Raw genomic sequence first — 18,774 nt, 5'->3', positions numbered from 1 at the left:
AACAGAGAGACACAGATGTACCTCTGCAATGCAGAATTCACCTCCTCTACCTGAGGAGAGGAGAAATTGCCTTTTCTCCATAACTGCAGCCTTTTACTGAGACTTACAGATGCTTACCCTTTGAATTCTCACACAGGTTAGATGTGAGGAATGCCACACCAAGATCTTCTGCACTGCAGTAATCGTGACTGACACAATACACTAAAAAGAATTTTCTTCCACCAGCAGAGTACTCTGCTGGGGAAAGCTCAGAAGTGAACACAGAGTTGCCAAGACTGATGTATTTTTTCTGCCCTAAGCAGAGGACGGAGCAGGGCTTCATCTCTCATTACTTGTTTTCTCCTAATTTGTTCATACAATTCCAAAGCTGTATGTATCATTATTTTAATTGGGAATGGCAAACTAACGGGCTGAACTTTATTTGATGGTCAGAGTGCCGTATTAAAGAGATGCATGGAGTGGAAGTAAACAATTCAAAGGGGTTTTATCTTCCAGTGTCTAAGACAATGCTGATGAAACTGTAAAAAATATAACAATGAGATTCTTATCTTATGATGTAACTCTTAATAATGGCACCACTAGATTGAAAACATCTTCCTGTCAAATCCCTTTAAGGAAGGTGCCTAGCAGCAGATTTCTGCAGCTAGTAGTTTGAAATTGTACCAAAATTGGCAATCTTGATTTGCTATTGTCAACATTAGCCAGCGTGTGTGTGTGTGTGCATATCTGTGTGAAAGTATGTACAAAAATACACTGAAAAATAAATCCAAGTCTGCAGCCTAAGCTAAAATTTTTCAGCTTGCTTTCTGGAAACACAGAAAGTAGGTCAGCACATATTCCAAAATAGCACATCAGCACTGAAAGAAAAAGCAGTATATCTGTACCTTTGGACTTTTTAGCTCATCTCTCTGTAGGGGGAAATGGAGGATGAAAGTCTTTTTCTCATTCTATTATATGAACAAGAAAAAATTGCTTATACTTAAAAAAGCCCCCAAATAAGCCACCTACATGGGTAAATTGTTGTCTGTTTTAATTAAAGCAAAACAACATTGAGTGGAACCATTTAAGCTTTATCTAAATATAACCAAGGGAAAAGCCAGGATGTTTAAAATGTTGTACTGGATATGTATCACATCCTGTTCCTTGCACATCTTGTTCCTTCTATCAAAAACCTATTTGGTAAAATATTTACTTTGGAAATAACAGCATACTGTCTGTGATTTTGCTGTTCATCTTGTGGGGATTCTTTCTGTAGGGTTTTTTTTTTGTTTGTTTTGGGTTTTTTTCAGTATTTGCTGTTGTAATAAGAATTGCTGCCTACTTTGTGATATCTTTCATGCTAGGCACACTCTTAAAGAAAAATATTTTCTTTTATTTATTCCCCTCGCCACCCACCTCCACTTTTAAGAAATCAAAAAGCTAAAACAAAAACCAAATTACTTAAGCACTCACACATCTTATAGCTCTAGAGATTCTTAAGAATTCTTCTGAAATTAATATTGACAAACAACTCCTTTCCTGAACTATTACAGTTCCTTAACATGAAAGGAAAACCAAAGGAAAACCAAAATTGACTCTCAGGCAATATTAAATAATGCTTATGAGCTCTAAAATATCACCTGATTCAACTCAATATCAATACTGTTGGCTTCAACATGATGCATGATGCTGATCTGTTTCCCAGAACAGGTTTCAAGTTAGAACACTGATATATTTGATTAGGAAAAAATTATATTGCCTCCTTCAAATTCCAAGTGTCAGTCTTCATTTGGATCTCTGCACTAGATTAAAATGAATGCTTGAAAGGTACTGAGCATTGGTAGCATGACCTTTTAAGTTCAGTGATTTCTATGCAACCAGCAGGAATGCCTAAAAATAACAAAATAAGTCTATTTTTAGCTCTTCATTCTCTGGGGCGTTTTTCTTGCTTTATTTTTTTGAAACTACTGCTGTATTTGTGTCCCATCTCAGTTTGTGGATGCTTAGCTCTCATTTATTGTCCTGGATCAGTCAGACCTGTTTCAATATCTCATTCCCAGTCTGTGAAGTACTATAACCCACGTATATATGTACATGGTTTAGGCAGTTAGAGAATTGGATTATCCGCAGAGCCAGGCCTTCCAAGAAGGGAAATCAAAATGGAGAACAACTTCCTGAACCTCCAGCTGCTGGGATCTTCTCTTTGACACTCAGTACACCGATGTTTGCTATCAGAACTTCAGTAAAAATCAGGACCTTCCTAGGTAACACAGACTTTGCAATTAACAGAGTGAAGAAATGATGGGGTTTCTCAAACTCTGGTAAATGAAGTCAGAGTAATAAAAAAAAATAAAATAAAATGGTTGAACTTTTATGTCCTGTGAGGTCTCCCCCTTGCAAAATTTTAAAACTCTAGCCTAGCAAACAAAGTGCATAATTAAACACGATTAATTGCATTCCTAGATTACTGCCAGACAGCTTGTCACATGCCTTGCTGGGTCTAAATACACAGTTTTCCCTTGTTACTTCTAAATGCCAAAGGCACAGAACTAATTGAGTTCAATCTGCAGCTGGACAAATATACTATTAAAACATCATCAGATCACATAAAGCAAATAGCATAAATTTACAGTGAAGTATAAAAATAAATAAGGGAAAATAAGGCAGTTGTATTTATGAGTAGCAAAGGATATGATCTCCCCTCTCTCTAGCACTCTCTTGTTGAGCCCAGCACTGTCATCCTCCAAAACCTGAGAGATCTTTGGGAAGATAATAGGTCACGCATTCATTAGGCTTCAGTACTGCCGATTTTTCTGACATGCAACCAGTGTGATTAAAAAAACAACACTGCTCTAGTTAAATGGATCTAAATCAGTCCCTCAGTTCCCTGGGAGTTTTTCTAAACTGTCTAAGAAATTTCACAATAGCTCATTATGTCATTTGGTCTCCTCTCCCTTTAGAAAATAAAAGCCAAAAAAAAATTTGCATATTCACACAGTTCTGCGCCTGAGTTCAAGGACACTTACAAGACACCTGCTAATATGCCAGATTCATATTCACTGGAGTGGGAAGCCTGCTGCCATGAGATAGCATTTCCACTCACAAGCCATTAGCTTGACTGCTGAGCGGTTGTATCTTCTCAAAGCGCTTCATGAAGGAGAAACATTAGTACAACCAGTTCTTTGAAGGCACAGTAAAACAGGTAAATTAATCCCAAAGTGGTCAGATCTAGTATTTTCTCAGCTTGCTTAAACCTGAAGGTCTTAGAATTACAGTTGCCAGGTAGTCTAGGAAACAGCTCCTGCCCTGCTCAGCTTACCAGCCTGCTATTCCAATAGTTGTACTTTTCCAGACCAGAGTCATCAGGCTTCATTCCCCCCTGGCTCACGTGGTGCAATGATTCGTGCTCAGTCTCATGTCTGGAGCACTGGGGATTATGCTCTGGGCTCCTGGGGCTACACTGCTCTCCAAGAGGTAGATGCCTCCCTTACACCCTTCAGTGACTGTCACGGGAATTTCCTCCTGTTCCAACCATGCACCAGGTTGAAACTGGACATGCTGCTGTGAAGATCTGTCCTAGAGCCCCACAAAATCAAAGCGAACTTAACAGACCCGGCCAAATGGAGCTCTTTTCATGTCAGCTGTTAAGATACACATCTCTGGTGTACAAAACAGCTTATTTCTAGGCAATGAAAACCACCATCTTCACAGTGATCATAAAGGTCCAGAATACATATCACACATTTACACATCTCCGTGCTCTACAGCATAAATGCATCCATTTACTTGTTTTGATCTGCACTGTCTTGGATAAAAACCATCAAAACAAAATGGGCACCGAATAATAAATGGCTTTGTAATAATTATCCCAACGCACTGAAAACCATCATCCAAAAATTTAGGAAAGCTGAAGCAGAAATATCTGCATTTAAGCAACCAACAAAGAAAATAACAAAACTATTTGAATGAAAAGTCTGTGACCCTGCCAAGAGCCTTTATAGTACTGCTGTTTAAAAGCAAAAGAAAATATTTAACTCCCCACTGGAGTAGAATTGGGAGCACTAGAGAAGCCAGCACTCCAGAAGAAATTATGCTAACAATAAAATTTGATGTGGCTTATAGCTGATTACACAGCAGAATTAATTGTCTCCAAAAAGTCTGATTTTTATGACAGAAGGACTAAATACAGCCTAACAGTAGTTTAAAACCAATACAACCTTCTTTCTAGTATGGAAACAAAGGCTTTGTTTTGTTCAAGAGGACACTGATGTACTCCTGTTGCTGTATATTTTTCCCCTGGCTCCTTGTTATATAAATGCATGGCAGCAATTGCAGCTATTTTATATCCTTTAATTAGTACTCATGCAAAATGCTTGTTCATCTGTTTTCCAGCAATGTATCAGCATTTACAAAACCAAATATAGCCAACTCTTTGCTGTAAGGAATTTCAGGTAGGCTTTAACTAAACACTTGCACTGTATAAGATTAGTTTAAAGCCACAAGTTTCTTCAGCTCCTGGTAATGGCTTGCCAGCTTTCAATAACATTAAGACAAAGATTCCATAAATATCCATAGTAAAGTATGCATACTCTCATGTCACATGTGATGGTCTTAATATAGCTTTGTAATTCATATTTAAAGTCAGGCCATAAGAATCCAAAACCTGTCATTGCCAAATATCTAAATTTATGCTCACCATCTTTTTCAGTAAGAACCACATATACGTGAGCTTCCAAATATCAATCTGCATGTTTTATATTCTTCACACCTAAGCAAAAGAGTTTTAACTATTTACTGAAAAATTCAGAATAGTTGTGAAATCTATTCAATAAAGAAATGCATTAATACCTAGAATTTACTATCAGTCTTACCAGAAAAATCTCATGTAAATCCACAATGACTGGATAATTAATGCAAAGTCTTACCTTTCCCTGAAGCAACAGTTTCTACCAGTGATCTTTCTTAACGCTTTAATTCTGCAATGTAATTTCATAAATAGTTTTCTAATTCAGGCAGAGGTGGGTTAACTGCAATCAGTCTGGATGCTATCTTGCTTGCTTCCTGGAGATCACTGTTTTGCTTTGTGAGCCATCACAGCTACCTAGGAAAAACAACAGCCAACACTCAGTCACCTGGACAATGTGATATAATACTGCTCCCAAATTAAACAAAAGGTTTAAAAGAAATCCATGTCTTAAAACATGATGTTAAAATTTGGATTTATCTACCAAACATTTCATAACAGATGCCGTTAAAAGAATTATTGCATGCTTTCTTACCAGGAGTTCATGTTCTTGGAAAGAGACATAAAACAAGTGAGAAAAACTTATATACAAATGTCATAAATTTTTAAATTACAACTTGTCTTTACACTGACAACATGAACTATAAACTACACTTTAAACTACAGGGGTTTTTTTGTAGATTTTTGGTCAGAAGCTACAAGCAACAGCAAAAACTGAGTTATGCTGTAATTCATTAAGCAGAAGTAAACAGTATGGTGCCTATGGGGGGAAAAAAGTGTTGGAAGTAGGAATGCACTTTGGTATCTATTGGGGTATAACTGCAAGGTCCTTATTAAACCAGGAAACACGGCATTCCTCTTTGGTGCACATACAGGCATCTGGCTGCCAAAAGGCTCTGAAGCTTGGACTACCACCTGCAAAACCACCAGGAGCAGATACAGATACCACACTTTGGAGGGAGAGCGCTGCCCCATGATGGGTATGCTCAGAGGCGCATAATGCTCAATTGCCAAATCCAAGTTGAATCTTGTTACTGTGAAGGCAGTTTGAATATTCTCGGTGAGCTCGAGGAGCGGTGATGCTACGTAGATCTGTGACATGAATAACACACCTTGATTGCTAACTTGAACATGACCTGCAGTTACACTGGGCCTTGTCCAGCCAAAGCAGTGAATACCTCCAAGGACAGAGACACGCTTCTCTGGACAGCCACAGTGCTGTCAGAGCAGCCTTGTGAACAGTGTATATCCACCTGAATACTCCAGATCCATGGCAGTACACACGACAGTCCATCTCCCCCTCGACTTGTTCAGTGCCATGAATTGTTTGACAGAGCATATAATTAAAAGATCTACTGAGCTGATATTAACAAATGATACTGAGTAGTTGCCTGTCTCATAAGGGGGTGTTTTACAACCTGTCTACTCCCCCCACCCTTCCCCTGACAACAGGAACCACCCTTGACACTTCAGCATGCATTACTATAGGGGTTATACATCTTGATTTCTCTTTTCAGTGCCTTTATCCTTCTGGATAGTCCTTTGCAGCTGATGTCTATAAAAACACAATAGCACCTCTGTCCACACTTAAAGTAGCAACTACTGTAAGTCTGAATAATTCTCTTCTATAGTGTTTATCAGATTTCCTGAACGTTAAGAGTATCAAACTGTGGCATCTGAGTAAAGTCACTCAGAGAGACAGGGCAGTCACAGCTCAGATCTGCTCCTTCAAAATTTCTGCAGATTTGGGTATTTTTTTTCTATGTTATACTCCAGATGCATTTTAAAGATAAGGCTCCATTGTTTAGATGCTTTTTGGATTTTTAACATAAGAGATGACAGACAGTGGATCTGATAGGTTACTGAAACCACCCTATTTTCACCTCCCTGCTGAGAAGTCTGCTAATGTCTGTGAGATGCTGTCAGAGACATACAAGATTTTTGGACAAAAATGGGTTATCAAGTTTTAAAATCACAAGAGGAAATCCCGATTACATGGAATACTTCAGGTTACGATCATCAGTACAAGAGAGCAGATTTAGGCACCATACATCCCATCTGTGCAGTAAGGAGAAGTAATCACCTACTTTTACAGATCCCTGTGACAAATTACACTTTTCAGTCTCTGGTAACCTGAAGCCATTATCCTGTGCTCTGGTGGAGGAGGATGGTCAGGGGGAGAGGGAGGAAGAGCCTTCCATACCAGACTCTATGTAGTATAACGTAATACATGTATATTGTATGTCAGTATAATTACTGACTTTCATGGACATTACGTCAAAGAACAGGGACAACCTGAAACAAACACTCTCAAGCCAAACATTACAACCCTTTGCAGACACACCACCTTTTTCAGTCCTGTAAAGGACTGTAAAGACAAAGGGCACAGTCTCCTCTACAAACTGAGGAAAACCAGACCCTGAACAAAGATACAAATGAGGAACCTGAAATATAGTACAGTATGGAAATAATTCGTTTAACTGTGAAGCGTTGCACTATGATTTGTCATATGCCATCTAACTTTTTATTCATCCTCCTTGAGCAATTCCATTTTAAGTTTGCTATTTCTACCCAGGTATTATTTACACCAAACCATGACTTTCACGATCTGTGAAAGATCTGTGGTTTGCTACATCAGCCTAATTATATAATGTATATACAATAATATATGTACACAAGTCACAGAAATAATTGATACTTCCACTGTGTCCAACTTTTTCTTCTGAACAAGGAGAATTTCTGTCTTTTTTAGCAGTAGGTACACATTGTTCTTGTAAATATTATTGCTGAATGTGCACACATTGTTCTTGTAAATATTATTGCTGAATGTGCATTCCTGAAATAATCTTCATAACATATAATAATCTTGGGAAGTATTAAAATTATGATATTAAATGTACAAAAAATGCCGTAACTTCATAGCTGTTAAGAGGTTTGTCAAAATGCACCTTTGTTCTCCAGAAACCAACAAAAATGAGTGAAGGTAAGAGCTGCATCACTCCAGCACCCTCTGTTGGCCTTCAGGCAGCATGGTACTTTGTGCAATCAATAATAAGTCAGTTGCTGGATCCCGAAGCTATGACAAAGATTCCTTTACAGAAAAAAATACATGAAAAGCCAACAGAAACCTACTGCGCAACCCAGTCCTATGCATAAAATCTTCAGCTATATACCACAACACAGTTTAATATCAGATTACTCAGTATTGCTGAATCTGTCCTTCATTAGCCCATCTTTGCAGATATTTATAATTCATCTAATTTTAAGAGAAAAATGTTCTTCACAAGCCCTGTCTGTGTCTGATATTTCTGACAAACACCAGTAATAAATGACACCTTGTATGCAGCTCTCACCAACAGAAACAACAGCTCTACAGGAAGAACAACCCTTTTTATGGAACATTATTCACTGGGGTTACTGACAACTAACAATGCATACATTATACAGAACATCATCCACAAAAGAAAGTGCTCCAACCAGGTCTCATCAAGCACACAGAATGAAGTCCAGATGCCAGATACAAGGTGATCTAAATATAAACTCCATACACTGTGCACAGCCAGATGGTGTAATTTCCAGAAGCAAAGGCCCTTAGCCCAGCGAGCCTGGCAGCTGCTTCGCAAAGCCGGCTCAGAGGTTTGCAAAGGCAGATGTGAGGTTGCAGTGGGGAGCAGCGAGGAAGAGGAAGGAGGAAGCAGGAGGCTGAGATGGAGAAGCGGGTGTGCTTCCATGGCGCTGGGGGAGGTATGGGTGGTAACAGCTGCTTCCGAGAAAAACCACCCAGGGTGGTTATCGAGGCTGCCTGGTCCTTTCTGGCCCCTCCGCGTGTGAGAACAGGGGAAAGCAGCCTATGCCAGGCTGTGCAGCAAGAGGCAAAGACCTGCTGCCTGGCCATCTCACGGTCCTTGAACCAAGACTCAAGAAGAGCCACAAGGAAAGGGGAGGCAGGACACTAGTAGATCTTAGGGAGCTGTCTGTCTGCTTCCACTGGCCGTGCGGTTGAGTAACTGTCTAGTTTATCTCCCTACGGCTAAGCCAACACTGGCCAGAACCCAAAAAAACAACAAAAGAGCTTTTCTTCGCTGATCTTAATGACAGGGAAAAATTTATTCTCAAAAATGTCATCAGCTATTGCAAACCTGCTCCTTTCACTGCCTCTTACTTTGCATATTTAACCTCTCTACAGTTTTTATCTCCTTAGTTTTGTTTTCAAAGCATCCTGTCTGCTCACCTGAAGTTCATATCCACTGTCCCACCACCCTTCCAGGCTCTGTTCTCTGCCTCTTTCTTCCCACATGCAGCTTCACATGATTATCTCCTAACATTTCAATGTTTACTAACGTTAAGATGGTGCTAATAAACAATGATCCGTTTGATAACAATCTCCAGAACATGCAGAAATGCATACAAACTTTTTACCAAATGAATCTGTAGTACTATTTGTCAGAAAGCATTACTACCCTATTTCAAATATTTACACATGTTTATACTTTGGGTAATTTATATTACACCACTTAACTGGGATGGAGAAATCAGTTTGATTTGGAATGTCAAGATCTGAATTATTAGAGTCAAATATTTATTGCACAGAACAAACTAGAAACTACCTCACAAAATCTATGCAGTTCATTTGAGGTCACTGACTAACCAGTCCAAGAAGCCAGAGGTGGACTCCAACTGAATTCACATCCCCAAACCTCAAAACTGGAAAAAAAACCAATAGAGCACTTGCATTTTCCATTTTCAGGAGTTACTATTCTGACAGTTGTTTTCAGGCATTTATATTCTTGCTTTTTACTAGTTTCTGCTGGTAGATTTCTTTATCTGTTTTGTTATTTTAAAACAAATTCAATGCTTCATTTTTTCCATGTTTAAAAGATCTGGATCCAAACAGTAAATGGTAGGAGTTATTTCCTTTCGAACTTGGCTGTTGTTAGGTGGCTGATTAGGGCTGCAGCAGCCTGTTCAGTAACAGGTTACTTATGCAACCACGTTCCTCTGCCTAGCAACTCCAAGGGTGGGGTCCAAAACAGCAACTGCACCAGTCACATTTTGCAACTAAACCTGGAGGAGAAAAAAGAGAGACAGGAATGGGAAGTGCAAGGGGAAATACCCCTTTTCTTCATGAGAAATGTAACTTTCTAAGAAAAGAAGGCAACGAACAACATAGAAGAATGAATCAAAAGCAGTTACACTATTTCTCACTCAGAGTGGTAATTAGTCCTGAGATCATACTATGATAATGATTCTTAAGAGAAATAATTCACGCAGAGAACATGTTAATCCCTGCAAAAGATCATGTAAATACTTTGCTATTCTTGCACTAATCTTCCCTTTCCACCAAATGCTGAAAAAATCTTCACTTACAATAAAATCCTGTAAAAAATGCTCCTGATTAAATAGCTGAATATGTTGAATACTTACAGAGAAAGGTTCAGTACTAGTATCTTTGTGTCAAGATGTTAAATTTTTTAAGGCAAACATTAGAGATACTGTTGACAATTTTAGGAATAAAATTAACTATCAATTCAATTTACTAAGTTTTTGCTGGTTAACAATAGGCATAATTACAGGATAAAATGCATTAGTTTGAAGGATTATAAATAAACATTCTGTGAAATAATCAATGAAACCAGGACTTCAAACAGTAGTGTATGAAAAAAACCCAAATTAAAACCCCCTTTAAAACTGCCCAGAACTAACTGGGTACACAAAATAGTATCACTTTTCTGGTCATAAAAAATTGTTCCAGTTAACAATTTTCCCACCCTCCACAAATTCAAGGTCCTCCTCTATTTGGCCAGGAACCGATTATGTACCACAGAGACAGTAAGCCTAGCTAGGGATGTTGACCACTTGTTAGAAGTGACATTTTTCCTTTTTTAAAGTACTTAATGCAGAGTGGAGAAGCACAGCTTCTGAGCAGCAGGGATGCACTCAGCCAGCCCATAGACTGCAATGCCACACCAGGAACATCTGTGCTTGCTTCAGAGCAGCTACACAACACAAAGCCTTTGGTCTGGGGGCTGGAAGGAGCAGAGCTCTATCACTTGCCCACATCCACCCAAATAACTATTCTTCTGAGTGTTTGCTTTGGCCTGGCCAGGCCTGAGCAGCCTGCAGCTCTGAATTGGTGCAAAAAGCTCAGAAAGGCAGCGTGGGCATTTCTGCTGGTCCAGCTCACAGTGCAGCTCCAGAGCTCGTGCTTTCACAGACAACTGGTACTGGTCTTCATTTATACTTGAGCTCTTACCCCAACACACTGTCTCTTACACAGGAGCCATCTCAGGCAACTGCATTGCTTCACACAGTAAGTAAATGCTTATTTCGTATGAACTACTCGTTTAGTAAATACACTAAATGAAGAGTTGAGATGCATCATTCATGCTGTGAAACAGATTGATAAACATACCAGCAGGAAGGCACTACTCTCTGACATGTTATTACGCAGTCTCTAGAGCTCAGCTTGCTAGACTGTTTCTTACCAATCATACATTAGATTACATGCTTCTTTAACATTTACCTAATTAGTGACAAAACGCTCACCTTACTGATAGACAGCATACCTGTATGACCTGATTACTATTAGCAAAGGCAGCTTGCTATAAAGCATTCTGTGGTCCTAAAGACTTTTACTTAATTCACTGACAGAAAAGAACAGAGTGATAAAAAAATGAACACCTCAACTATGAAAAATTGCTAAGTGAAGACTAGGATCAACCTTGATTGCTAGCAAGGTGGCAATACTTGGATTATTGTCCCCCACTGTGGTCACTAACAGCTCCAAGCCAACTCTCTGGAGAGCTCCACATTGATAAATACTTTGAGTTAGCATCAAAAGAAGCCAACCCATTCTAGTTTTAAACTCTCATGACGATTTCATAAGAAAACATTTCAAAACCCAACATTTCACCTCAAAACTGCCTGTCAGTCTTGAATAACTCACATTTGTCAAGGAGTTCAGAAGTGGAAAGAACAAATCAGACGGTATTCTAAAAAGGTCCTAATGTCCATGGTAGAGAATTAAACAAACCACCAAAAAACCCCCAAACAACCCAACCCTCCTTGTATTTCACAGTAACTTCCATGGGGAAAACTTGAGCACAGCCAACACAAGAGAGCTAGTGGGACAGAGAAGAATGTAGGAATGACAGAATCTGATTTTCCATCATCAGGCCTGATTTCCTTCTGGTGAAAGTGATCATATAACCCATGGCCTCATTGGGACTCAAAGCAATAACAAGAGAGCACTTCATTGCTAAAAAGGTCAGGATTTTCTATGCGTGACTAAAAGGCTTCCTACTACAAGCATCTCTAATGGTGCATGAGGTGTTGTTTTGGTGACTACAGCAAGAGTGAAGGTCCATTTGAATAAAAATACAAAAAAGAGCCTCCATATTAAAAATCTCAGATTTTTAATTGGAGACAAAAATCTGATCTTTATTTTACTAGTCTTCTTTGACATGGCTGGTAGCAATAGCATTCAGATGGGAACTACTACTTTTGTTTTGCTAATTTTAATTAAATTCAATCTCTAAAATGGCATTTCATTAAATAACTTTCCTTTTTCTGAACTTCCTCCCCATCTGTTGTGATTAATCAGATATGGAAGCAACTTCAGTGACCCAGACAATGTGTCACACAACTTTCAGTAAATAAACTCTGGATGAAACTCTTGCACAGTCTGTACAACATCCTGAACAAGATTAAGTCCTGAACAAGATCAAGACCTGAACTTTTTCAGCTTTACTTGGAGGCACAAGCATGAAGAACAACTTGAAAGATGGGTACCAAATCTATTTTACAGAGACCCTTTAATGATCTGCAAATATTATGTCATCAGCTTAAGCAGTTTAAGAAAACAAAACACCCACTCCAGCAAGTACCTTCCCTTCATGTCATAAAATTAGCCATCTCTTTAGTTTCAATTTCCTTTTGTCTAACTAATAGGCAAATTCTTTAGTACTACATCACTTTTTTTTTTTCTTTTTCCATCTCAAGTGACTCTTTAGCATTTTAGATATAGAAGAGTAGAAATTGAATAAGAAATATAAATAACAACCAAACAAGGCCTTCCCTTGACTTAGAATTGACTTCTCCATCTGTTATGTCTTTACAATTAAAGTACACGCCTTCAGAGTGTACAAAAATAGCATGTAAGTCACTTTCAGTTGCAATACCAGTTTACAGCCCACTAACTTATTAAAATACTTAAAGCCAAAAAAGAAATACAAAACCAAGCTTCAGGTGCTTAGACTTGATAATACCAGTGCTCTTAATAATACTTTTAGTGAGGGCACTTTCTAGATGTCATGAAGATGGCAATCTCAAAAATGAAATCAAGAATCAGAATCATAAAGATTTCTAAAGCAATAGATAAATTAAAAAGAGACAGTCAGTTGTAAAATTATTTTTAAAATTACTTTATTTAAGATAATTAAACAATTCAGAAATTATCTGTAAGGATACCTTTATATTTGCAATCAGTATTGCTTTTTTTGGTTGTACAATAAACCACTATTAACCATGCTGCCAGCAAACTGCTTCAGAATAAAGCAGACAATACCTCATTCAAAACTTGCACCAACAAAACAAGATTAACATGTATCTTGACCAAACAACCTTTTCTCAAAAGTATTAATAGTGAGTCCTTAATGCGTTGCTCTTCTCCACCATGCTCGGAAGATCCAGACCTGTTTGTCTCTGACAGTGATACCTCTGATAAATGTCTACCACTCTAAAATAAAAGAAGTGGGGAAACTACATGATACAGTTCCAAGTTCTGAGAATCTTGAGAATATCTGTGATTGCAATACTCAGTACTATCTGCATTTCTGAAAAATAACCCAAACCAAACTAACCCAAACCACCACTCATAAAGAAACAACTGAAACAAATACTAACAAATGCCTGCAACTTTCACGATAATGTTCCCCTGTATGCAAATCAAAAACAGTAACATATACAGAATTAATTTATTGATGCTTAGCAACCTATATGGGAAATAAGGTATAGGAAAAAATATCTGAATTCTATGGATATATCTAACAGAAAAACAGCAAGTACAAGGTAGTAGAAATACAGGCCTAACCCTTTACTCATCTGTTAAAAAGAAGATAGCCCCTTTGCCTTGTTGGAGGCAAGCGCACAAAACTAGACAGACTTCAATGCTGCCGCTTTTTTCAAGATGTTACTTTGAAACACCTGAACAGTTAATTAAAGAAAATAACAGTGTCTGTAGTGTTTATGGAATTCCACAGCTTTCCTTCATTGTGTGCAATTTGGAAAGGTAATTTTAACTGCCCAGTAGACCTCAACACCCAGCCCACATCAGCTCCACTCAGCAGTGCCTCACGGCACAGCGTGGGACTGGTCACACGAAGTGCACCTCTGCTGCCAACACCGTGACCCCGGCTGGGTGCCGACTGCAACATCCGCAGGGGAACCTTTGCAGCCCTCAGACTTTCATTTCAAGGGGATGAACGGGAAGGCAAGGGCCAGACAACAGCTGCCATTCACTGAAGAGTCTCCCATTAATGATGGGGCCATGCTAAAAGATAAGCGCTTTTTAATTTTGAGGATAATTACAGTTATTAGCTTTTGATCTGTATCATTTCCACTTCTATTTTAATTGCTGATCTAGAACTCCCTTCTCGTAAAAAGTAACCTTCACCAGTCAGTTCTCAAAGGTATATTTATCAAGTTCACATTCCCCAATGACATGTTTATCCGAGACCTTCAAGGTACTGGAAAATCCTACCCTTTTTTTGCAATTAATAAGGATGTTTTCAAATACAACACTGACTGAAGAATGCAGGGGGACACATAACCATTCTACATCAAGATCTTTTTGAAGAAGACCTCAAAAAGTATTATTATTACATATACATGGATTGTTCCTTCAGACACAAAGCCTCTTTCCTTTTTCATATAAATCTGCTTTTAAAGCATTATGCAGGTAAGTATGCACACAAGTATGAAAAGCATACAAGTTTGCAATATTTTCTTCTACACAGACCATGGTTGGTCTGTATAAAACATTCAATATATAAAATACCAATGTACTTGAATCAGTTCTGGGACAGGCAAAAAAAATCTAGCCTGAAACCCCATCTTTCAATACATTGGTCAGTGGAAAATAAGAATATTTAGGCATACCACAAACCAGCTGATTAAAAAAAAAAATGCTGATCACTTTTATATGATTATGAATCAGTGATCCTCTATCCATACGATGTTTAAGAAATTCAAACCCTCTCCCTTTCCTTTTAGCTTTTATGTCTTGATTCCTTTGTAATCATTAATGCCAGTTTGCGTATTTTTCAACAGGAAAAAGCACAGGAAGGCTGTGCAGCTTTGTAAGTTAATGAAAGAAATCAAGTGCCTCACCATGTAATCCAGACTTTTTGTTATGTGCTGTATGCTACTCCTTACTTATTCTAGGCAGTAAATGAACTAAAATTGAACCTGATACTGACATTTGCCACAATTCTTTAAAGTATCTCTCAATTCTATCCTTTGACAATTTACATCACTATTTCACAGTAACTATTGAACTAGTTTTGGTATATGGTCACAACCTGATTTTAACTTAACCAGATATTAACCTAACTTATAACTTATACTAGCGGACATGCAGATGTTTCTTTTGACGATTACTATAAAATGCCCTGCAAACTAATGCCCCCCCAATTTCATTCAGCTTGCAAGCAGAAAAAATAACCACCCTCAGCCTCAGGACTGTTGCACACAAGCCAATTTCAAGTATTTTACTTATTTTAAGGGGATAATTAATAAGGAAAAATAGCTCTTGCTACTGAGATTTCTAAAAAGGAATTTATGAGAAGTTTGCTACAGGGCAGATAGACTGTACTCAGAACTATTCCATATGCTGATTTCCATTATACATTTATAAAACTAAATCACACATTCATTAAACAAAACTGGTTATAAAGGCATGATACCTGAAGTTCTTTGCTCTAGTAGATCTACATGTTTATCCCAGAAAAATGCTTTCCATTACTTTACTCAGATATCTTTGCAACAGCAGTCAAATTTTTACCTGTTTTGAAAAGGTTTGTTTTTAAGCTTTATCAGGACTTGTAACTACTGTTCCTTAATTCAGGACAGCCTAGGATATCTTACTAAATTACTTCTAAATTAAATATTTAAAAATTTTATGACTAAACCCCGAAGGAGAGGACACAGGCACAAAGTTACAATTCACCTTACTGAATTTTATGAAAAACATTCTTATTTGTGTTCTCTGTTAAAGAAATATAGTAATACATGCAGGCTGGCCAAATATATCCCACGCTAACAGCTTTCCATTTTGGAACTTCTTGGCTTATGCCCGAATATTCAATCTTAGCACTGCAGTAATTGTGTATTTGTGTGTTCTTCCACACATAAGCCATTGGTACTTTACCTAAAAGTTCATGCAAAAATCTGTCACAGTCTGTGCTAATGTGTTTCTCTGAGCTTTTTTAAAGTAAAAAGCATGCATGAACATCAAAGCACATGCTGCAAATGATCGTTTCTAATCTTAGACACATATCAATTATTCACTAGCTTGTTCTTCTCGCTCTTTATCATATACACTTCACCATGGCAACACTATTCTTCCCTTCCTAGCCTTAAACAGTGAATCTGTAAACTAATATTAGACCCAGCTGCTGGATTACTTAATATTATACTTATTACACCATGAACATAGACATTTCTCTCTTATTACATCATGAACCCTACACAGCTTCCAAGATATCAATAAATTTTCATTTGCTTGGCAATATTGAGATGGTAACTCTCTAAGAACCAGCCAGTTCCTCTCTAACTTCCAAATATAGATATGTAGCTTTGAATTACCACTAGCAAAATTCAGAATGGATTTTAATGTCTGGATGCAATATCTCTTCTATGGTCTTTTCACAAACTGGGAAATGGCTGACCTTCCAAAACCCATAAATTTTAAAGTCACTCTTCAGTTTTAAAACTATTTACTTGTTTTCAGCAAGTACCTTAAATATGTTATATTTGACAGTCTTCTTGGTATGATACAATTTCAGTGTTTTCTTTCCACTTCTTTGTTTTCCAGCATTATTAAACATTATATATACACATATAAACACATACTTTTCCAGCTCATTTGTGTCCGGCTATTTTTTCCCTTTCAGTGATTTTTTTTCTAATTTCTTTCTTCTTTTTGTCTAATTATCTTTTTCTTCACCCATTTCCCCTGTGTTTCTCCAACACTCTTGATCCTGTTAATCCTTGCTTTCTTATACCTGTTCCATCACACAATCATGCTTCCTATCCCCTCCAGACTGAAAATTGTTTATGTAGCTTATTAATCCAGAAAAGACATCTTTAATTCTTTAGTGCTGCAAGGTTTCTCCCCACAGCTTGTAAAGCAGAACAAGCAACACTTCTTGTTTCCCACCAACTCTTGCTTTTTCACAGAGGTGTTCAACGTGTGATACCTCTGCTGGGGTCTCTACGAAGTGCTGATTAAAGTTATGCTTTTAAGCATCTCATTATCATCCCGGCAGCAATTTCTAAGGCTTTTATAGTACATAAAAATCTTAATGTGCCTCTAATATGTAAAAATCTAACTACAGTATTAGCAGCACAGAAACTGTGATACACACAGAGAGTTCACGTCCCTTCCCAGTAAGTCCTTAATACTGTTACCGTATCGTTCTTGGTTAAAATTATGAACTGTGTGGTATTTCCCTTAAACATTCCTTATCTTCCCCACAGTTAAAAGGAAGTTGCTTCATGACCACAAGACTGTCTGGCAACGGGGGCTGTTCACTGGCTGACGGTGGATACTGTCAAGACTGCTTCACTCTTCTTGTTTGGGAAGTGTGGGACTACACTCTGTGTCACCTTCAAGTGTTGGCACCCTCCCCTTGGTTTCAGCAGAGATGGAGTTAATTATCTTCTTAGCTGGTACAGTGCTGTGTTTTGGATTCAGTATGAGAATAATGTTAATAATGCTGTGATGTTTTGGTTGTTGCTAAGTAGTGCTCACGCTAAGTCAAGGACTTTTCAGTTTCCCATACTTTGCCAGTGAGCAGGTGCACAAAAAGCTGGGACAGAGCATGACTGAGAAAGCTGATTCAAACTGGCTGAAGAGATATTCCACACCATAGAACATCATGTATATAAACTGGGGGAGTTGGCTGTGGGAGAAAGACTCAAAATACCACTGAAAAATGCATGATTTTTAAAATACTTTAAAATACTTTTTTATATACATTCATATTTTGAAGCCAGCCAGTGATGCCCACATTCCCAACACAGTTAACCATAATGCTCCGTATGTGAATATAAACCACTATATTGCAATGTAGTGGTCTCATCTTTCAGAGAGCAGAAGCTGCTCCACCAGCAACAGAGGGCCCTAGGATTGCACCTACAGTTCATCTCAGCTTTGCACCCTGTAAGCTTCTCCTGCTTCAGCTTCCTTACTCCTGCACAAACACTAAGACCCTAATTAAATCCCCAGCGATCTCCTCAAAGCCTGCCAAACAACTGCACAATCCTGACCACACATAAGGCAAAACTTGGGCTCTTAACTCAGTCTCTTCATTCATACACTGCACAGCACGTGCGTCAAATGACATTAGGAGCCATTTCTTACCACACGATTATTAATAACCATGGATTAGAGCCCCAGTAATGAAGCACAGTACTCTCAGATCACAATACAATTTGACTACAAGACTTTGAAGAGATGGTCTCACAGACAGCCAAGCTCACGTGGCAAACACATTGCACAAACCTAAGACAAGAAGGTTTCAGAACTTGAGTTTGAAATTGTTTAGACTCCTGTTCTAACTTCGATCCAAAAGGAGAAACATACAAGCCTACCTATACAAATTATACTTCCTAATTAAATTATAATGGTAAAGTCATGCAAATAAGCAGGATTTTTTAATAAAAGCCTAATCACAGGAACTGATAGTACTGAAGAATCTCTACTAGAAGTACTGAAAGCTATCAGCAGCCTCAATTAGGCCTTATTGTTAAGCTTAGCATGAAACTTA

This window comes from Hirundo rustica, chromosome 2, assembly GCF_015227805.2.
Source record: "Hirundo rustica isolate bHirRus1 chromosome 2, bHirRus1.pri.v3, whole genome shotgun sequence".
NCBI classification, from domain to species: Eukaryota; Metazoa; Chordata; class Aves; order Passeriformes; family Hirundinidae; genus Hirundo; species Hirundo rustica.
Note: the sequence above shows the minus strand (reverse complement) of the source record.